Here is a 20,566-nt window from a genome sequence, read left to right as displayed (position 1 = left end):
AAACCTCTTACTATTGTATTGGCCATGGGGTTTATCAGCCAACAAAGCTTGCTATGACATCAGGAATAGTTTCAAAAGGAAAAAAGAGGTGGTGCAGCCTACCCTGGAAACGAGCCATGCAGCCTTCTAAAAAAAACAAGAGTCCTTCTAACCCCCGGGAAGACAGATTTGGGGAGTTTACGCCAACCTACCTTCTCTGGGGGGTAGAAAGCTAATTAGACCATCAGAGATTTTGTTTGGGGCGAATGATTCCTGGGCAAGGGCAAAAGTCACTCCCATAAAGAAAAACAGTCTTTCTGCTCTTTGGGGGAGGCAGTTAATTTGTAGGTGCATCCTCAATCAACTCCAACAGGGATGCCAGAAAGGTCACTAGATCCATGGTTATAAACTAAATATTAATAAATGTTCCAGCAGTCGTTTTGCCCCCCCCCCCAATCCTCCCCCAGCAAGCCCACTACCAACTAGGCATCAAGGAAAAATGTAGTAGTGAGGGTGGCCCACCCTGGTATCAGATTGTGCCTCCACCCCAGAATGGGCCTACTAGTCTTTTTTCACTGCGGGAGCATTGGGGGTTTATCCACCCAACACACTATATGTTAAATAATGGAGTGATGGGGCCATCCTGCCTAGGCACCAGGCTTTACCCCAAGACTGGTCCCTGCAGTCATTCTTAGGAGGTGAATCCCAGCTACACAAACAGGTGGCCTTTATTATCAGGGGATGTTAGGCAGTTGGGAATTTTTGGGTCCTTTAAATCTCCGGAACTTTTCCCTCACACAAATGTGAGGCAAATGCTTGGTTTTAGCCAAAGTATAAGGTTTGCATGGTTTTCAAGTAACAACACGTAGTGGGATGCACACCAGTCATGTCACCCTTGGCTCCGTTGGGTCAATTAAAAGAAATACATAGATTTAGCATGCTTTTCTGAGTGATGGCCAAGTCCAGTCCCAAATACTGCTGCCACCCACGTCCCCAAAATGGGTCAGTTTTGAATGCTTGGATGTCTCCATATTGAGTTTTGGGGCCTTTTTTTCACGACGTAAGACCCAGATACATACAGGATACCGTTTTTAGGTTTTGCTTAGGCAGCGCAAATGCGCTGCACTAGGAGGTGACCTTTTGGAATTGGTCTGCCCTTTTCAAGCACTGGTGCTTGTGCTGACATCCACCTTGCGGTAGCGAGCAGCAGCCCGCTGGGGCCATCTGTTTGCAATTAGCATGGCTGCACGTGCTTGTTCCTTTTGCTCCTTCTCTCTTGCCTGTAACTGCTCCATCTCGCGCCTCTTTTCACTCTTGCTTTGACTCCTTTGAGCCTCTTTTTACTCTTGCCTCTCATCTATTCCTTTTCTACTTTTTTCTATCCCCTCTGAGCCTCTTTTCACTTTTTTCACTCTTGCCTTTCGTTTGCTTTTTTGCCCTTCTGCATCTCCGCTTTCACCAGTTGTTGTGTCGGTTTCTGTGCCTTCTTTGCTATCTGTGCCTCTTTCCTCCATTCAGGCCTTCTGTCGTGCTCTCCACATCTCCCTGCACATTTCCCTGCCTCCTTCCTTCTTATGCTCAGAGTTGTGCTCAGTATTTTGAACTCTATTTGCGTGTCGCTCATATTTTTTCCTCAGTATCCCAAATTTGGGTAGACCATTTCTCTCGGACATTCCATCGTACTTTTAAACAGCCCTGAACTGCAACTGCCTCCCATTCCCTTTCAATTTGTCAAAAATCACATCAAAAGCTGATACTTTTTATTAGTATTAAATGCGACCTACCTTAAAATACTGTAAAAGTTTGGCAAACGAGAGACAAGCTGCCTTTTTATGTGCCACAAAGCGGTTGAGAATAGAAAAACAGCACCTCTTTCTCTCGTTTGCTAACCTGCTACAGTATTTTATTCTACATCGTGTTTGTGGTTTATTAAAAGTATGTACTTAATTATTCAAACTGACATTTATCGCTGCATTTATGCAAATTAAAAGGCTGTGTCTTTTCTAATTGTTTTTAGGGGCATCTGAAAAGTTGTGTCTTTTCCTTCAAATTTATGTTTTGAAATTAAAAATGCTGACTGTATAGGTATACTGTTCAAATAATGTGCTTGTCTATATATCCAACGTTTGCAAGTAAAAAAACATAGATAAGAACTAAAACACACGCTGCCTTTTAGATGCCCCAAACGCACATTTCCCACTAAAACCATGACCATTTACTCTATAAAAACTTAAATATCCGTAAAACACACCAGACGTGGTTTTGTAGTTACATCAAACTTATTTGCAGCTGGTAAACTAGGGTCATATCTCGACGGGAAGCTTCCCATCCTGTAATTTCGGACAATTGACTGAAGGGATACATTCCCAAATAAGAGCCATATGCAGCTCACGAGAGTGATAGCAATCTTTATAGCTATGAGTGTGGTTTCACTACACAACCAGAAACTATATAGCCCTCACCCAGCCTCCCTCACCCCACTCCCATCCCCCTTGTCGCACCCTTCTCACTTCCAATACAATAAGATCTCACTCAGCCTTTCCGAACATCTTGCATGCTGGCAGCGTCTCTCTTCCCCGATCAGAAGCAATTTACGCAAATAATGTGCCTACACACTCGCTTTCCAAACTCAAAAAAACCTTTATATTAGAAACAAATAGGATGCACAGTTCCATTTACATATATCAAACCATCTCAACAGAATACAACATTATCAATATAAATCCATAGCAATAAAGTCAAAACCACGTTTCTTTAAAATGCCACACAAGCATACTACAAATAAAAAACAACAGGGTGTTGTTTGCGCATAAAAGCACATAGCAAAGACAAACTTACAACAATAAACAGATATAGATACTGTTACCTTAAGATCACTTCACACAAGTGCAGCATCCGGTTTATGCTGCTGACCTAGTTAACATTTTATTTTCTCTCCTTGTCCTTACTTTAAAACACACCCGCACACCTCACACCGTAATATCTTTGCTGGCATCAGCTGTTATAATATTGGTAACTGTATAGCTCATACCGAGTACAACTTTTACATAATTACCACGGTTACAGCTGGGATAATTCAAAGGATAAAATCGCATTACAGTCCTAAAGTCACCCAAACATGTGGTGATTTTGGGGAATTTACACTGATTAAGCCCCATTTACAGTCCAGACTTCAGAGGACTGTTACAAGATCTCTCCCAGGGAAAAGGCAGCCAGCGTGTAACACTATTTTGGAAAGGCTTCAGTTTGATTACTTTGTTTTGTAAAGCATATGCTTTCGCCTCCCTTAAAAGACCCACCCGCTCTTTCCATTGAGCCTCGATTGACTAGTGACTCACCGTCCTCTAGACATGTCCTGAGTAAGTGTACCACCCCTCCTTTCCCTCATGGTTACGTATCCGCCCCTCATCACCAGTAACTCTCTGTTGCATGAGCCCTTGGATATTCAAAGATCATACAGGAAAAGAGATATGCATGTTGTATAGACTGATGTCTGGTGCCCCTTGGCATCTGACCTCACATAAACCTTCAAAGTGTTGTTTATCATAATGCCACGCAGGAAGAAGCGCATGGCAGAGGCAAGCATATATTCCTGAATCAGACTGCATGACCCAGTGTGTAGTAATTATATAACTATCCAATCCTTGGCAGCACAGCTCCCGGGATAATGTGCTGCATTGCTAAACACGTATAAGGTTCCAAAGGTGAGACCTATTAGCTATGCCAATGATTGTTATCAGGTAATGATAGGTGGTAGGGATTTAGTGGATCCCTGAAAATTCCAGAACTTTTCTTTCACAGAAATGTGAGGAAAGTGCTTGTTTTTAGCCGAAGTAAAAAGTTTGCAGGGGTTCAAGAAAACGAAGTGGGAACCACACAAGTCATGTCATAGGAGTCTATGGTAAGGCATTTAAATGGTTCATTCACTTACTGAAAGAATGTACCCAAACAATCTCCATGAATACAATTAAATCCCGAACCATGCCTGTTGACAAAGGGGTACAGCAGGGTTCCACTTTAAAAAAAATGTTTTTGTTAATTTTGACATAGTGATATCGCTAACATCTGCATGACAACATTATCAACCAATGACATTACAGTGGCAATAATTGAGGTGGCTTAGCGGGAGGCCAGGAGAATCCAATTCGATAATAAATAAAGTTCACTTTCACATTCTAGCGAGAGCGCTACTCATGCAGCGCTTGTTTGTGGCAGCTCCTGTATTTTAAAACTTACCCGTTATTGTATTTGCTTGATTCTTCTTTTAGTCACTTATCCCCTGTTTTTATCCGCCTGACCTCGCATTCTCCCACCTTTGCCATCTCACTTGCACATTAATTTGTGGAACCACCGCGCTTTGCGGGTCCTTCGCCCCGACTCGTGGCGGCCATCTTGGGTGAGTGGGTCAGTGCGTGAGTAAGTCCTTCCTCTACCTTTGCAGGACATTACATAAGCAGGCAAATTGTGGCAGCACGCCCTATTCTAGCGAGAGCGCTACTCATGCAGCGCTTGTTTGTGGCAGCTCCTGTATTTTAAAACGTACCCGTTTTTGTATTTGCTTGATTCTTCTTTTAGTCACTTATCCCCTGTTTTTATCCGCCTGGCCTCGCATTCTCCCACCTTTGCCATCTCACTTGCACATTAATTTGTGGAACCACCGCGCTTTGCGGGTCCTTCGCCCCCGACTCGTGGCGGCCATCGTGGGTGAGTGGGTCAGTGCGTGAGTAAGTCCTTCCTCTACCTTCGCAGGACATTACATAAGCAGCCATGCTGACGCGCAGCGGTAATGCGCAGCGGGGACGCCGTACTGACGCCGGAGTTACGCCAGAGTTCAGCCCGTCTGTGCCCGTCCGGGCCCAGGGCCAGTCCTCATGCCCGATTCACTGGAGCCTCCTCGTACCTCTATTGTGTATGGGAGGGAGGATCTCATGTCCTGGCGGCCTTCCCACCCTATTACTTGTAAATTCGCCCAGGTAGGATCATTGCCGTTTCTGCCTTGTAGGGCTTGTACCGTGGGTCAGAATGCGGCTTCCGTTAAGTCAGTGCTTTCCATGGCGCTATTGATTTGTCGGTCTCTACCTAGCCATGCTACTGAGATTAATTCCCTTATTTTGGACTATGACCTGGATGTGCTATTCCTTACGGAGACCTGGATTTCCTCCAGCTCGGGCCCTGACATCGTCAGAGCACTCCCTCCAGGCTTTCTCATATCCCATCGGGACAGGCCTGTGGGGAGGGGAGGAGGAGTTGCTATCCTCCACAGGGACTCACTAGTTTGTAAAGCTCAGGATGGAGGAGTGAGCGACTGTGAGAGCTATCAGTTCTCTCTTCGCTTATCACCTACGGCATCTATGGCGGGTCTGCTCATTTATCGTCCACCAGGAACCTTGGGAAACTTTCTCAACTCCCTTCTAGAAACAACTGCACTTCTGGCTTCCTCAACAGGTAACTTTGTCATCTTAGGTGATCTCAACATCCACCTTGACGACCCTTCTAACTCTCTGGGAGCAGATCTGCTAGGCGATCTCAAAACTTTTGGGTTCAACCTGGCCAACTCGGGTGCCACACATGGGAAAGGCCACCTGCTGGACCCTATACTCTCCAACTCGATTGGCCTCAGAGCATTTCCACCGCTGGCCCTGCCTTGGACAGACCACTTTATGGTGCCGGCCCAATGGCAGTTTGACATCTCAGCTGCACGGGCCCCTAGGGTTTACACCATGGATAGAACCTGGTCTAGGCTCCAAGTTGCTATTTGGGCGGCACATTTGGAGGCGTCGCGGCCTCCCCCTGGGTCCAATCCGCTAGTCGCGGATGAGAATCTTAACACCTGGCTTACCAACTCACTGGATGCTCTCCTCCCCAAAAAGAAACAACTCACCAAGGGTAAGAGAGTGGGATCTGCGCCCTGGTATACATCTGAGTTGAGGACATTGAGGAAGGGCTGCAAGAGGCTGGAGCGGACATGGAGGAAAGATTGGAGCGAAACGAGCCGGAGAGAATATCGGACGGCTCTTAGTACCTACAAATCTGCTATTCGGGTAGCTAAATCTAGATTCTTTGCGGAGAGAATTGGCTCTGCGGCCAACTCCTCGAAGGAATCATTTCGGGTCATTAAAGAACTTTTGAAAGCCCCCGAACCTCAGGTTATTCACGAGGACCCACGTGAGAAATGCTCCGAACTGGCCTCCTTTTTTAAGACAAAAATTGATAACATCCTTGCATCTCTCCCCCGGCTCACCGAGGATGTTGCCTCGGATGGTAGCCCAGGGCTTCAGCCCACGGTGCGATCGGTAGAGCTGGTTTCTCTCGGTCCTGTTACCGTGGAAGAAGTTCTCGCAGCTCTGATAACCATGAAAAGTGGTTCTCCGAAAGATCCTGCACCCATGAAGTACTTGAAGCAGGTAGCCCCTACCATCGGTCGGCCAGTGACGGACCTTATAAATCTGTCTCTTGCCCAAGGAGTGGTACCCCCTAGCTGGAAGGGAGCGGTTGTGAAGGCTCTGTTGAAGAAGCCTAACCTGGACCCAGTCGACCTCGCCAACTTTAGGCCTATCTCCCTTCTCCCCGGCCTTGGCAAGGTGGCGGAGAAGTTGGTGAATAGTCGCCTATCTGGCTTCCTGGAGTCCAACTCCCTGCTGGCCAAATCCCAAACTGGCTTCCGCCCCGGTCAGGGGACCGATACTGCCCTGCTGGCAGTCGTGGAGAGTGCAAGGAGCATTTTGGATTCAGGGGGATCGGTGGCTGTGATCCTCCTGGACCTTAGTGCTGCCTTTGACACCGTAGACCATCAGGTGCTTCTCCGTCGGCTGTCGGGGTGGGGGTCTCCGGGATGGCCCTCAAGTGGTTTGCTTCCTTTTTGGAAGGTCGGATATTTGAGGTGTGGGAAGGCCATGAGAAATCACCCTCAGTACCTCTCCAGTGTGGTGTGCCACAGGGCTCATCATTGAGCCCTACCTTATTTAACATCTATATGGCCCCCCTGGAGAGTGTGGTACTGCCGCTGGGTATCAAGATCATCAGCTATGCCGATGATACCCAGCTGGTGGTAGGTCTTCCCCAGGTAACTCACCATCCTGACCGGCTGCACACGTGCCTGGACAAGATCTTCACGTGGATGTGTAGCTCAGCTCTTAAGCTCAACGGCTCCAAAACGGAACTGATGTTGCTTGGGAACTCCCCTCCCTCCTTACCACCTAGCAGTTGGCCCAGCTGTCTGGGACCTGTGCCCACCCCCAAGCAGGAGATCAAGAGCCTGGGGGTGTGGCTTGAGCAGGACCTTTCTTTTAAAACACACGCAAAAAAGATCTCAGGTGTGTGTTTTGGCCTGCTCCAATCAGCCCGGAAGATCTTACCTCTTCTTCCAGCGGCCTCTAGGAGGTTACTTATTCAGGGGCTTATCATCTCGCGGCTGGACTTCAGTAACGTACTGTTTTTGGGCGCCCCAGAGTCCACCCTAAACAAACTGCAGCAAGTGCAGAATGCGGCCGCCAGGCTCCTGACGGACATTTCTAGGCGCCAGTCGGCTCGCCCTGCACTGAAGGCGCTACATTGGCTTCCCGTCAGAGAGAGGGTGAAATTTAAGGCACTCTGTGTAGCCCATAAGATACTACAGGGGAAAGGCCCACCCATTCTCGGGGATATGGTCCAGTCTTACAAGGCCTCCCGCTCTCTTCGTTCTGACCATCAACATCTGCTGCTGGTCATGAGGGCGAGGAAGGCGAGAACAGGTGGTAGAAGATTCTCTATAAATGTGGCCATCCTGTGGAACTCTCTCCCCCTGTACCTGCGTTCGGAAGCGAGCTTGTTACGGTTTCGCAAACTTTTAAAAACCTTCCTGTTCCCTGCCTAATCCTGGTGCATTGTGTGGTAGTGGCTTTTCTCTGGAAGAGCGCGGGGATGCCTAATGGTAACCAGGCGCTATATTAAAACTCGTAATAATAATAATAATAATCTGTGCTGTCTTACAATTTCATGGCATAATGCATTTACCAACAGCAACATGAGTCATGATATCAAAAATGCAAACCCATCATTAGTACACAGATCAAGTCTATCATTGAGTATTATATAGGCAACAAACTGAAATAATATGAAGAAAAAAGATAGAACTAAAACTATAGGTCGATCTCTATATGTAGGCACAGGCCAACACGTGCATAGCGACATCTGGTGTGCAGCTAAATGGGCAAGGTGGGAGGGTGCGCACGTCCGGCAGCCAAGAAGACCTATATGTATGCAGAGATATAGGAATGCGGGTCCCTAAAGAGGGGGGGGGGAGGACGAGGCCAGCCTGGTCTAGATTGGTGTCAAATAATCCTACCATTGAGTGGGAGTAGGCCGCAGGGGCACTGTCGCTCGTGCAGCCGTCGCCAGCTGATTTGTATATTCTGATACCAGTGCCTTGTGAAGGTCAAGCAACCATGAGTGTATATTGGGGCCCAGAGGTGCCTTCCAGGTCATAGTTATTGCACATTTGCTGAGGGCCCAGGCTAGGTCCAGGAACTTGTTTAGACCCTTACGAGAATCGGTGCGCCCCATAATGCCCAATAAGAAGTGGGCGGGTTGTGCCTCTACCTAAGAGTTAACTGCCTCTGTGAGGATAATAGCTATATCAGCCCAGTACTTCTGAATAACCACACAGAATCAAACCATATGTGTGAATGTGGCCCCCGTGTCGCGACACCTGGGGCATCTATCTACTGCTGTTGGGTACATGCGTGCCGGTACGATGAGGTGTGAGGTATGTATGATGCAGGTAATTAAATTGGGTGTACCTCAATCTGACATTAATCAAGATTATTTTTGGGTGGCTTGTGCGTTGTGTACATTTTTGTCAGTAATAGTTGTGGCCAACTCAGCGTCCCAGTACACTCGTAGTGCTGTCAGCGTGGGTGGATTATCTAGTGTAAAAGTGATGTAGATGGCTGTTACAGCGTGTCCGTGCTTCAGCTATGTTTGCAAGAGGTGCGAGGTGGGGGGCTCAATGTGGTCGTTGTCCCATGTTTGTAGGAAATAGTGTACAAGCAGCACATGTAGCAGGAGTGAGGCCTGCGGCACCCTGTAAGCGTCCACTAACTCCTCAGTTCAGTTCAGTTCAGACAGGCTTTATTCGACAAAAGTCATAAAAGCAAACAGTACATACAAATAGAGTTTAGACATATAAATAGAGTTTGTTTTTGAGAAATCTGTACATATATACATATAAAACCCAAAAGTTCATTATACAGTTAAAACATTTCATCTATATAATTAACCAATTATATACATAATTAAAAATAAATTTCGGTATAGTGATTACATGTTAATCTTTAAGCATTCTACTTCTAATTGTCCAGGCCCAGCCCAAATACTTTGCCACGGCTATACAAACTGTCATATCAGTACAGGAACATATGATACGTATTGCAACTGACCCCCGGTCGGTACCCAGTAACCTACACATTGGGCGAAGCCACGTTCTTCGGGGCTCCGAGTAAACTGGGCATTCAAAAAGCAGGTGTCCAATAGTCTCCGGGCAAGCTGAACAAGATGGACAAACAGCTTTAGCCCCGGAGACCACTTACTAGTAAAAACGCCTACTGGTAGGCTCCCAATCCTCAGTTGAAAGTATACTTTACGATCAAGAGGTTTTGAGATAACGTCCCAGAAGGTTTCCAGTTTAGGCACATCCTTAAATGTTTGCAGTTGTGAGTCCACGAACATGTGCCCCCATGCGTCCAAGCCCGTCTCCCACCAAGACCCAAGCTCCATGCGTCCGTGACAAGCCAAGGTGCCCGGGAGTATGTTCAACGGTAGGCCGGGGGCATATGGAGTGGTCTGACCCTTAGGTAGCACGTATCTAAGCCAGTTCCATATGGACGACACCATTAGGACGTTGCAACGTTGTTTCTGGGTGGATGCGGTGGTGCTGGACAACCATTCCGGTAGTACCGGTTGGTCCCAAGATATGGCCGCCGTGATCAGCTCAGTGAGATAACTTTTAGCCAACTACTGCATTGGCCATTGCAGTTGTGCTGTGGCATAGTAGCGCTCATAATTCAGGGCACAAACGCCACCATCTTACAGCGGCAGGTATAACTTACAGAGAGCCACCCTGGCTCTGGACTTCCTCCATATTAGAGAGACTAAAAAGGATTCCAGATGCCTAAAGAGTGTCTGTGGCAGGTGATAAGGGAGTGTGTAGAAGAAGTACAGGAGTCGCCGGGAGGACCTGGAAATGGCCACCCGTCCCATGGGGACAAGGGGAGGCTCAGCCAGAACGGTAGAGTCGACCGAGCTCCGGCAATAGCCTGCCCCAGGTTGCCATCAATGATGTCCGTCCCTGATTGGTAGATCTGGACCCTCAGGTATTTGAAGGTGTCGAACGCCCATTCTAGCGGTGTGGTCACTGCAGCTTGCCTCTGGACTGGCGACATAGGCGTCATTGAAACACAACCGATTTAGACCAGTTGACCCATAATCCGGAGATCCGTGCATACTCTTCTAAGAGGTCCATTAGCAACTGCAGTACCTCAGGCCGTCCACGCAGGTAAATTAATACGTTGTGCGGCTCTCGGCATGCAGGCCCCACTCCGTTACCCATTGATGCAATCTACATGCTAGTGGCTCTAATGCCAAGGCAAAAAGTATTAGTGATAGGGGGCAACCCTGGAGTGTGCCTCACGCTATCGCAAAGAGCGAGGAAAAGGTGCGGCCCGTCTTTACCCTAGCCTGCGGTTCATGGTACAGCAACCGCATCCAAAAAAACACACAGAACTTCCCTCTCGACCTACTGATTTTAACAAACTACCACATTGTTACTTTCAAGAAAATGTATCAACACAAGGTGAACTTTTTTTCTCTCTTGTCGAGTATTTTATTTTTTATATTCTCATTTTTTTTGTTTTTTGTTATTACTTCGTATTATTCTTATTTACTTTGAAACATCGTTTTACCACACATTTTTATATAAACTTCAACATTAGAAAATTTAATACACAGATATCCAACAGAGAGAATATCAACTAATACATAAATATCACAGTCTCAGACATACACATTCATCCATTCAACATTCATACTTAATTCTGTTTCGGAGGAATCACAGATTGTTTTGTGATGAGTACGCAAGGTCGACGCGTTTCGGTGGAGTGAGACCACCTTCCTCAGGACCTCTTAGCAGAATCCCCAATCTTTATTCAAAAAACTTTTTATACTCTGTGTGGATATCCTTATTAGTCTGTTTAGGAAAAACCACTTCTCTTTTGATTTCAAGCGATGTCAGGGATGGTACTGACAGGTATGCCTATATCCTGCTATTATTCCTTAGTTTTCTTTTGTAGGTATACCTCAGTGGTCTTATTCCTAGGTAAAAACGCTCTGGGGTGTGGAGATTAATCGCCTTTTATCTGTGTAGATTCACTTCAATAAATACATTTCTCTCGCATAAATGAGTCTGCCTTTTCAATTTATTGTTATCCCTTCCGGTCAGCAAGTATCCTTAGAACTGCAGCCGTCCATATGTGATTTGAAAACTTGATGCTCGAGCAGCACGGCCCACACGCGCGTCCTTCTCCAAACATATGGACGGCTGCAGTTCTAAGGATACTTGCTGACCGGAAGGGATAACAATAAATTGAAAAGGCAGACTCATTTATGCGAGAGAAATGTATTTATTGAAGTGAATCTACACAGATAAAAGGCGATTAATCTCCACACCCCAGAGCGTTTTTACCTAGGAATAAGACCACTGAGGTATACCTACAAAAGAAAACTAAGGAATAATAGCAGGATATAGGCATACCTGTCAGTACCATCCCTGACATCGCTTGAAATCAAAAGAGAAGTGGTTTTTCCTAAACAGACTAATAAGGATATCCACACAGAGTATAAAAAGTTTTTTGAATAAAGATTGGGGATTCTGCTAAGAGGTCCTGAGGAAGGTGGTCTCACTCCACCGAAATGCGTCGACCTTGCGTACTCATCACAAAACAATCTGTGATTCCTCCGAAACAGAATTAAGTATGAATGTTGAATGGATGAATGTGTATGTCTGAGACTGTGATATTTATGTATTAGTTGATATTCTCTCTGTTGGATATCTGTGTATTAAATTTTCTAATGTTGAAGTTTATATAAAAATGTGTGGTAAAACGATGTTTCAAAGTAAATAAGAATAATACGAAGTAATAACAAAAATCAAAAAAAATGAGAATATAAAAAATAAAATACTCGACAAGAGAGAAAAAAAGTTCACCTTGTGTTGATAAATTTTCTTGAAAGTAACAATGTGGTAGTTTGTTAAAATCAGTAGGTCGAGAGGGAAGTTCTGTGTTTTTTTGATATTGTTTCCCCTCTTTCCCCGACCAGTAAAGTATCATTAGAGGGGGTCCCATATTTATGTAGATACAGCAACCGTATCCACCACAGAAAGTTGGGTCCAATGCCAAACCTGGTTAACATGGCCATGAGATAATCCCAGGACAGTGTATCAAACGTCTTCTCAATGTCTAGAGAGACTATCCAGGGCATCTCCGCTTCCCCCTTCGCCCTTTCCAGTAGCGCAAACAAACACCCAAGTTCAAGCCGGTATTTCTCTCCAGTATAAAAACATTCTGGTCCTCATGAGCCAGCAGGGGGAAAGCCCCGACCAACTGATTCGCTAGTAATTTCCCAAGGATCTTGTAGTTGACGTTCAACATCGACTAGGGGCGTTATGAGGCCATTAGAAGAGGGCCTGGTTTCTACTAGTGTCGATTCTCTCATGGTGAGCGGGAGTTTGCCCTTCTTGAAGGCTTCGGCGTACATACTGGCTAACTGAGGCATTAACTGTTCGGAGTAGGTGAAGTAAAACTCCGACAGCCAGCCATCTGTTCCCAGCATTTTACCAGTTGCCTGATTGCCTCCGTAATCTCATCTTCTCCAATGGGGTCTTCCAGGGAGTCGTTTGCTGGTGTGATTTGCAGGAGTTGTACTTACGTTAGGAAGCCCTGTGTAGAGGTTGAGTCGTGAGCGACGGGGGACGCATACAGCGCTGTGTAGTAGTTGTAAAAGCACTGATTGATGTCCTCTTGCAAATACACAGGAGTCCCGGCGAGGTTGTGGATAGCAGTTATAGGTGGTTGGGAAGCATTGGACATCAATAGCCACGCTAGCAGCTTGCCCGCTTTATCCCCCTCCTTTTCTCTGCAAGCCAAATATGACTTATAGTCCAGCACACAGAGGTCGTCCATTGCGGCCTTGTATGCCAGGCGAGCCCGTGCTAAAGAGGGGCCGACCCCAGGGTCGTCGAGGATGAGTTGCTTGCATCTCTGAATTTCCAATTCATGAGTCGGGAACACATTTGTCAGCGACTTTCGGGCACCATAGGTGGTATTGATGGCATGTCCCCGGAGGACAGCTTCAAAGGCATCCCACTCCACTCCCACAGACGAGGCTGTGGCAGCATTTGTTGTGGAGTACGAGCCAGTGGAACGTGAGAGGGTGGCACAATATGATGAGTCAGCGAGCGCGGTGCTCGGCAGACGCCAGGTCGAGATCCCGGGTCGTGTGCGCCCAGGGAGAGAGTTAGTTGTAGCGGGTTATGCTCGGAGAGTGTATGTGTCAAATAGTCTGCCTGCAAGATTCTGTGTAGGGCATTATCTGAGCAGTATATGGTATCTATCCGGGTCTATAAGTCATGTAGGGTGGAGTAATGCAAGTTTGCATGTGTCAGAGGATGATTGCCGCGCCATGCATTGTGGATCTGCATGTTGGAAACCCACTCCTTCATGTGTTGCACCAGTTTAATGGACTGAGCCCCTGGAAGGGGGGGCTGGAGCGATCCAAGCTAAGATCCTGTACCCTGGTAAAGTCTCCACCCCAGTACATGGGGACCGTGGGATCCATTAATAGGGACAGGGTAAGTGCTTGCAGAAATGAGGACTGACCTGAGTTCGGGGCGTATAGGGAGACAAACGCAAGTATGGATCCATTCAGCAGGCCCTCTAAGCTAACAAAACAGCCTTGTGGGCCCATTCTAGAGTGTGTGACCTGCAACAGAGTCCCTGGTGCCACCCAAATAAGCGCGCGACTAGCGTATCACGAGTATGTGGTGCCCAGGATCGTGCCTCTCCAGCGTTTGCAGAGTGAAGCAAGTGTTTGTGCCATGAGGTGCATTTCCTGCAGCAATGCAAACGGAATTCCGTGGTTGTGCAAACACTAGTACACTTTGTGTCGCTTAGCACACCCCGCCAAGCCCCTCACGTTTCAGGTCAACAGGACATACTCTCCCACCGCCATATAACCAGTTGCAAGGGGGTCACCCGGCACAGGGCAGGCAACAAGTGTCTCGGCAATCCCACACCACACCCTATGCCCCCCACCCCCACATCCAGCACTAAAAGTGTAGAAACAGCCCTCGCTCCCTGTAATGCATTGATAATTAGAGAGATGGACATTGTAAAACAGATTCCCCAACGTCCCACCACGGGCCGGTTTGCCAACGGGCAATTGGCCATTCACACTAAAATGCAATTCAAAGAGACACAAAGGAACAACAAAGGGCGACCTTTGACCCTGCTCGCAGGCAGGTCGCCCCCACGCCGCTGCTCGTCACCTGATTCCTGCCTCCTTGCTGCCCTGTGTGCTGGTTTCCCCCCGCCGCTTCCGATCCGGCCCTTACTGCCTTCCCACCGCTGCTTCCCTGCGGCCCTGTCCACCTGCACACCCATTTGCCTCCCCGCTGCTCCTCCCTCCCAAGCCACCTCATATGCAGGCCGCGAAGCGGAGGGCCGCAGCGGGCGCGCCGCTGGCGCGCCGAAGGCACGCCTTAGGCAAGCCCCTCTGCGCCTGGACCGCGCAGAGCGCCAGAACCCCTAGACCCCGCGGATGCCACGACACCAGAATCCACTACGATGCCAACACCCTCCAAGTACTCAACACCGGCCGAAACCACACCTGCTTCCAGGCTACCCCAAAACAGACCCACGGACCCTTCTCCTGCCGCACCTGCAGCTTCACCTGCGACAGTACCACCAAACCTCCAAGGACAGGACCCAACCACCTCCGCTGCATACTCCTCAACACCCGCTCCGCACGTTAACACGCCGTCGAGCTCTGGGATCTGCTTGACACCTCCGCCCCAGACGTGGCCTTCCTCACCGAGACATCGCCATAGCAATCTCGGACGGCTACAAGATCATCCGCAGGGATCTCGCCAACGGAATCAGAGGAGGAATAGCCATCGTCTACAAGTCCACCCTCAAGGTCGCTACCCACGCAGACGACACCCTCAACACCGCCGAACACCTGCACTTCCGGATCCACACCGACCCCAACACCACCCTCAGAGGAACACTCATCTACAGACCCCCCCCGGACCCCGGTCTCAGTTCAGCGACTCCATCGCCGACCTCGCCAGCAGCCACGCACTCGCCTCCACGGACTACATCCTCCTCGGGGACCTGAGCTTCCACCTCGAGAACAACAACGACACCAACTCCGCCACCCTGATTGACAACCTCACCCTCAGACAACTCGCCACTGCACCCACCCACGCCGCCGGCCACACGCTGGATGCCGTTTTCTCCACAGGATCCCACGTCGCCTTCGACCACACCGCCGAACTCTACTGGACCGACCACCGCTGCATCCATTTCACCTTCAAGAAACCAACCATGCACCATTGCACCCAACAGCTGCCTCGCCGCTGCTGGAACAAAGTCACCTAAGACCAGCTGATCACCACCCTGGCCCAGAACCCACCCACCGACCCCCACCATCCCAGACGCCGCAGCCCGCCACTTCAGACAGTGGATCAACGACTGCTCCAACACCCTCGCCCCGTTCAAGAAACCCTCCAACAGCCACGACAACAAGAGAGCCACCTGGTACACCGACGAGCTTCAGACCTCCAAACGCGCATGCCGGAAACTGGAGAAGACATGGCTCCACAAACGCACACCGGACAACCACGCAGCCCACAAGCATGCCACCAGCAGACATCACCACCTCATCAGATTAGCCAAAAGATTCTTCTTCAAGGACCGTTTGGATAACAACGCACACGACAGCAAAGAGCTCTTTAGCATCGTAAAGGAACTCTCCAACCCCAGCGCCAACGCCAACGACATCCCGCCCTCACAAGAACTGTGTGACTCACTAGCCATCTTCTTCCACCGCAAGATCGCTGACATCCACGACAGCTTCAACACCACGACCGCCCAGACTACGCCAGACTCCACCTCCCCTGTGAACATCACCAGCGCCAACAGCCTGACCTCCTGGTCCAACGTCAACCACGACGAGACACGCAAGGCCATGAATTCCATCCACTCAGGATCTCCATCAGACCTGTGCCCACACCACGTATTCAACAAAGCAGACTCAGCCATTGCACCCTAACTACGGAAGGTCATCAACATCTCCTTCAGGACAGCGACATTCCAGAAAAGCTGGAAGCATGCTGAAATCAACGCCCTCCTCAAGAAGCCCAAAGCGAACCCCAAGGACCTCAAGAACTTCCGGCCCATCTCCCTGCTCCCGTTCCCGGCAAAGGTAATGGAGAAAATCGTCAACATGCAATTAGCCCGCCACCTGGAAGACAACAACATCTTGGACCCGTCTCAATCCGGATTCTAACGAAACCACAGCACCGAGACAGCCCTCATCGCCGCCTCAGACAACATCAGGTGCCAAATAGACAACAGCGAAACATCAGCCCTCATCCTCCTGGACCTGTCAGCCGCCTTCGACACGGTCTGCCATCGCACTCTAAAGACACGCCTCCTAGAAGCCGGAATCCAAGAGAAGGCCCTTGACTGGACCACGTCCTTCCTCTCCGGCAGAACACAGAGCGTCTGCCTCCCACCCTTCCGATCCAAAGCCACCGACATCATCTGCGGCGTCCCCCAGGGCCCATCCCTCAGCCCCTCGCACAAGTGGTCCGCCATCACGACCTCAACATCATCTCCTACACCGACGACACCCCGCTGATCATAGCCCTCACCAAGGACCCACACACTGCCAAAACCAACCTCCACAAGGGAAAGAAGGCCGTCACCGAAAGGATGAGGAGCAGCCGACTGAAGCTGAACTCGGACAAGACAGAGGTCCTCATCCTCGGATCCACCCCCTCAGCCTGGGACGACTCCTGGTGGCCAACCACGCTAGGAATAGCACCGACACCCACCGACCACGCACGTTACCTGGGAATCATCCTCGACTCCACACCCTCTGCATGCTCCGCAGGATCTACAAGTGGATCCCCACCGAAACAAGAAGAACTGTGACCAGGGCCCTCGTCACCAGCAGGCTGGACTACGGCAATGCACTCCATGCAGGTATCCCGGCCAAACCCCTGCGACAACTGCAACGCATCCAAAACGCCTCTGCTCGACTGAACCTGAATGTCCCACGCCGCAGCCACATCACCCCCCACCTGAGAGACCTACACTGGCTCCCCGTCGAACAGAGAATCACCTTCAAGCTACTCACCCACGCACACAAAGCCCTCCACAACACCGGACCAGCCTACCTCAACGGCCGACTCAGCTTCTACACCCCCACCCACCAGCTCCAGTCTACCAGCCTCGCCTTCGCCGATGTCCCCCGCATCTAAAGAACGACCACCGGCGGCAGATCCTTCTCCTTCCTCGCCGCCAAAACCTAGAACACCCTCCCCACCCACCTACGGCAGACCCAAGACCTGCTCACCTTCAGAAGAATCCTCAAGACCTGGCTCTTCGAGCAGTAGCAACACCCCCTCCCCTCAGCGCCTTGAGACCCTCACAGGTAAGTAGTGCGCTTTATAAATACAATGATTGATTGATTGAGTTGCGTAGCAGGTTCAAGTAGTTCAGGGACCTCTGGAAGAAGAAACTTAGATGCTGTCTTCTAATGAAGGGTCTCAAAAATAACAGAGGCTGAAGTGGTTGGAGTGGGCATAGTAATATTTAAGTTTAGTAGTTGAGGGGTTGGGTGTTGCCTGGTTTCACATATAATAGGGACAGGACCCACAAGGAGAGAGAGAAATTCTTTACTGCGTCATTAATAAAAATCTTTGCAATTGAGCTAAGAATACAGAAAAAGCACCTTTGCACAGCACATAAAAAACAACTCATTTCATTACAATGAAGTTAATTTAAAAACCTTTTAAAAATTACAATGTGAGGGGCGTGGCCAACTGCCGAGCATGGCGGCAGCTTGAAGCGGGAGCTCCCCGAGGGTTACCGGCCCGCGCAAATATCCGTACATGTATCCGAGTTTTCGCCCGCCTGAAGGAGCGACATCAGCGTGAGGAAGCAAGCGGCACTCATTGATCCGCTCCCGGTGAGAATCGGACCCCGGAAAGTGCTTCGTTCGGCGGAGGACTGCTGGGGCCTCTGCCTGCCCGACTGCACCGGCCTGGCGTGACAGGTGAACCCGGGCGGAAGTACACCCTGCTCGGCTGTGACGCGCTGACTCCAACCGGCGCCTGCTATCATCCGGGAGAAGGAAACAAAGATAAGAACTGCCCCAGCGGCCCGAGTGGCCGGCGGGACCCCTTGAAGGAGCGAGCGCGGCGGCCAAGCACGGGAACGGCAGCGCATATCGCTCAGGTGCCGAATAGCCGCCCTCACGGACGGGGACGTCCCTGGACCTCGGCGACGCCATCTTTGAGGTGAGGAAGCGATCGGGCGCACTGCTCGAACTACGAGGCAAACCCAGGTACGCCGGGGACCCAGCCGCACACCCGCACACCCGCAGAAGCATAAAACAGACATTGAACCTTGTTTGGGGGTAACTAGCTGCAATCCTGGTGAGGCACTTGTGAGGAAATCGAACCAGCTGATGGGTACAATGGGCATTTGAGACGTTCCGCCCTGGAGTTGCTGCTCTGAACCAAAGCGGGCTGCGGACACTGAATACGGGGCGCTCCCTGCCCGGGGGCCGCTGACGGCGCAACGCGGCGCCGGCATTAGGCGCGTTCCAAAGCCCACGAGGGAACGGAGTGCACACGTGGTGGCATCGGGGCAAAAGCATCGGGGCTGGCTTCCTGGCGGGTGCGACCCCCCGGGTGTGATATACTGGGGTATTATATCTAGCGGTTCAGGCGAATACTGCCAGTAGGGCCCCCGCCCGATAACACACAGTCTAAGGACCAGGGGACAACTCGGACTGTTGGCGGCGATCAAGATCTACACTAGCAAGCACGACGCCATGGCGGGCAAGGGCACGAGAGGTACGGCGACGCAAGCGAAACTTGATAAATTTGCATATACTCAACATGGGCAGCCTCAGGGAGGCGGCCGCCATTCCACTGGCGCAACTCCTGACACAGACGGAGCCAGGAAAGTAACCCTGGAAGACATTATGAAAACCCTCACGGAGGTCCAAGCAACAGTGGGTACTATTTCTTCGGAGGTTAATTTGCTAAGGGCAGACTTTAAGAAGATGTCAGAAAGGGTGTCTCAGGTAGAGGTGGTGACAAAATCGCTCATTGAAGACACTTCCGACCTGCAGGTGGCGATGGAGCGAATGGAAAAGGTCACTAAACAACTTCAGGACAAGCTGGACGATTAGGAGGGGCGTTCCCGAAGGAACAACGTCCGCATCCTAGGCATTCCGGAATCGGAGGGGAAAGGCGCCATGGACCTGTACATCGAGGACCTTATCAAAACCAAGCTGCAACCTAAAGGCCTGTCGAACTTTTTCTCGGTCGAAAGAGCGCACCGGGTCCCTGGTGGTGCGGCCAAACCAGGAGCACCGCCGCGGCCAGTGCTGGCTAGACTATTCAACTTTAGAGATAGGGACGCCATTTTGCAAGCAGCAAGGGTCGCACCGCCTGTGAAAATTCTCAACTCGACTTTGGCCTTCTTTCCGGACTATACAGCTGAGGTGGCCAGGCGCCGGAAGTCCTTCACTGAAGTGAAAAAGACGCTGCGTGACAAGGGCTTGCCCTACTCAATGCTTTTCCCCGCCAAATTGCGAATTGTGGCTGAGGGGAGAGGATGGTTCTTTGATACGCCTGAGGTAGCACGAGAATGGCTGGACGGATGGAGGCAGGTGGGAAAGCCCCAGCGCCCGCACAGAGATCGCCAGCATCAACGCGACGGAGGGACGACGGATCACCAGTATAATGGCCCTGCCACTGAGGAGGGAGCTGCAGGACCAGAATCTGACCTTGAGAGGGACCCTCTCGATTCAGGACAGCCTGTCAGGGGTTGATTGAATGTGCTCTAAATGGGATGGAGCGTTTGCTGCACTTGGGACTTCGAGACTGATGGAGCTGAGTAGGGCGGGCACTGGCCGGTGCCTGTAAGGGACTCACCAACCCTACAAGCAAGTAAGATAGATTGGGATGGGACTAAGCACTCTGCCAAGTTGGGGATGCGGGCGGGACTTCGTCCGTGGAGCAGGGGAGCAGGGAGGGGGTGGGGGGGGGGGGACGTTGTAATGTTATGGTTCTTGTTACTGGTCATCACTACTTCTATTGGACGCACAGTCGCACTACAGGCCATCCACACCTGGCACTCCGGAACATATCACTACATGCAGGTAACACCATACTGCTGCACATTAGTATCACTGGTCATACAACTAAATGGCACACCACGCACAAGTTGCGCTCACTGAGGGCGCCCCT

The 20,566-nt window shown here is 50.1% G+C and overlaps 1 protein-coding gene across 2 annotated transcripts in view; it reads right to left on the bottom strand.

Annotated features, from left to right (window-relative positions):
* The window catches only part of LOC144814965 (glioma pathogenesis-related protein 1-like), a 546,100-nt gene that overhangs the window by 279,138 nt on the left and 246,396 nt on the right, over positions 1-20,566 (bottom strand). The gene's annotated exons all lie outside the window — the stretch shown is intronic.

This window comes from Lissotriton helveticus, chromosome 1_1 (genome assembly GCF_964261635.1).
Source record: "Lissotriton helveticus chromosome 1_1, aLisHel1.1, whole genome shotgun sequence".
Classification (NCBI taxonomy): domain Eukaryota; kingdom Metazoa; phylum Chordata; class Amphibia; order Caudata; family Salamandridae; genus Lissotriton; species Lissotriton helveticus.
The sequence above is the reverse complement of the archived record's forward strand: the minus strand, read 5'-3'. Positions and strand labels throughout refer to the sequence as shown.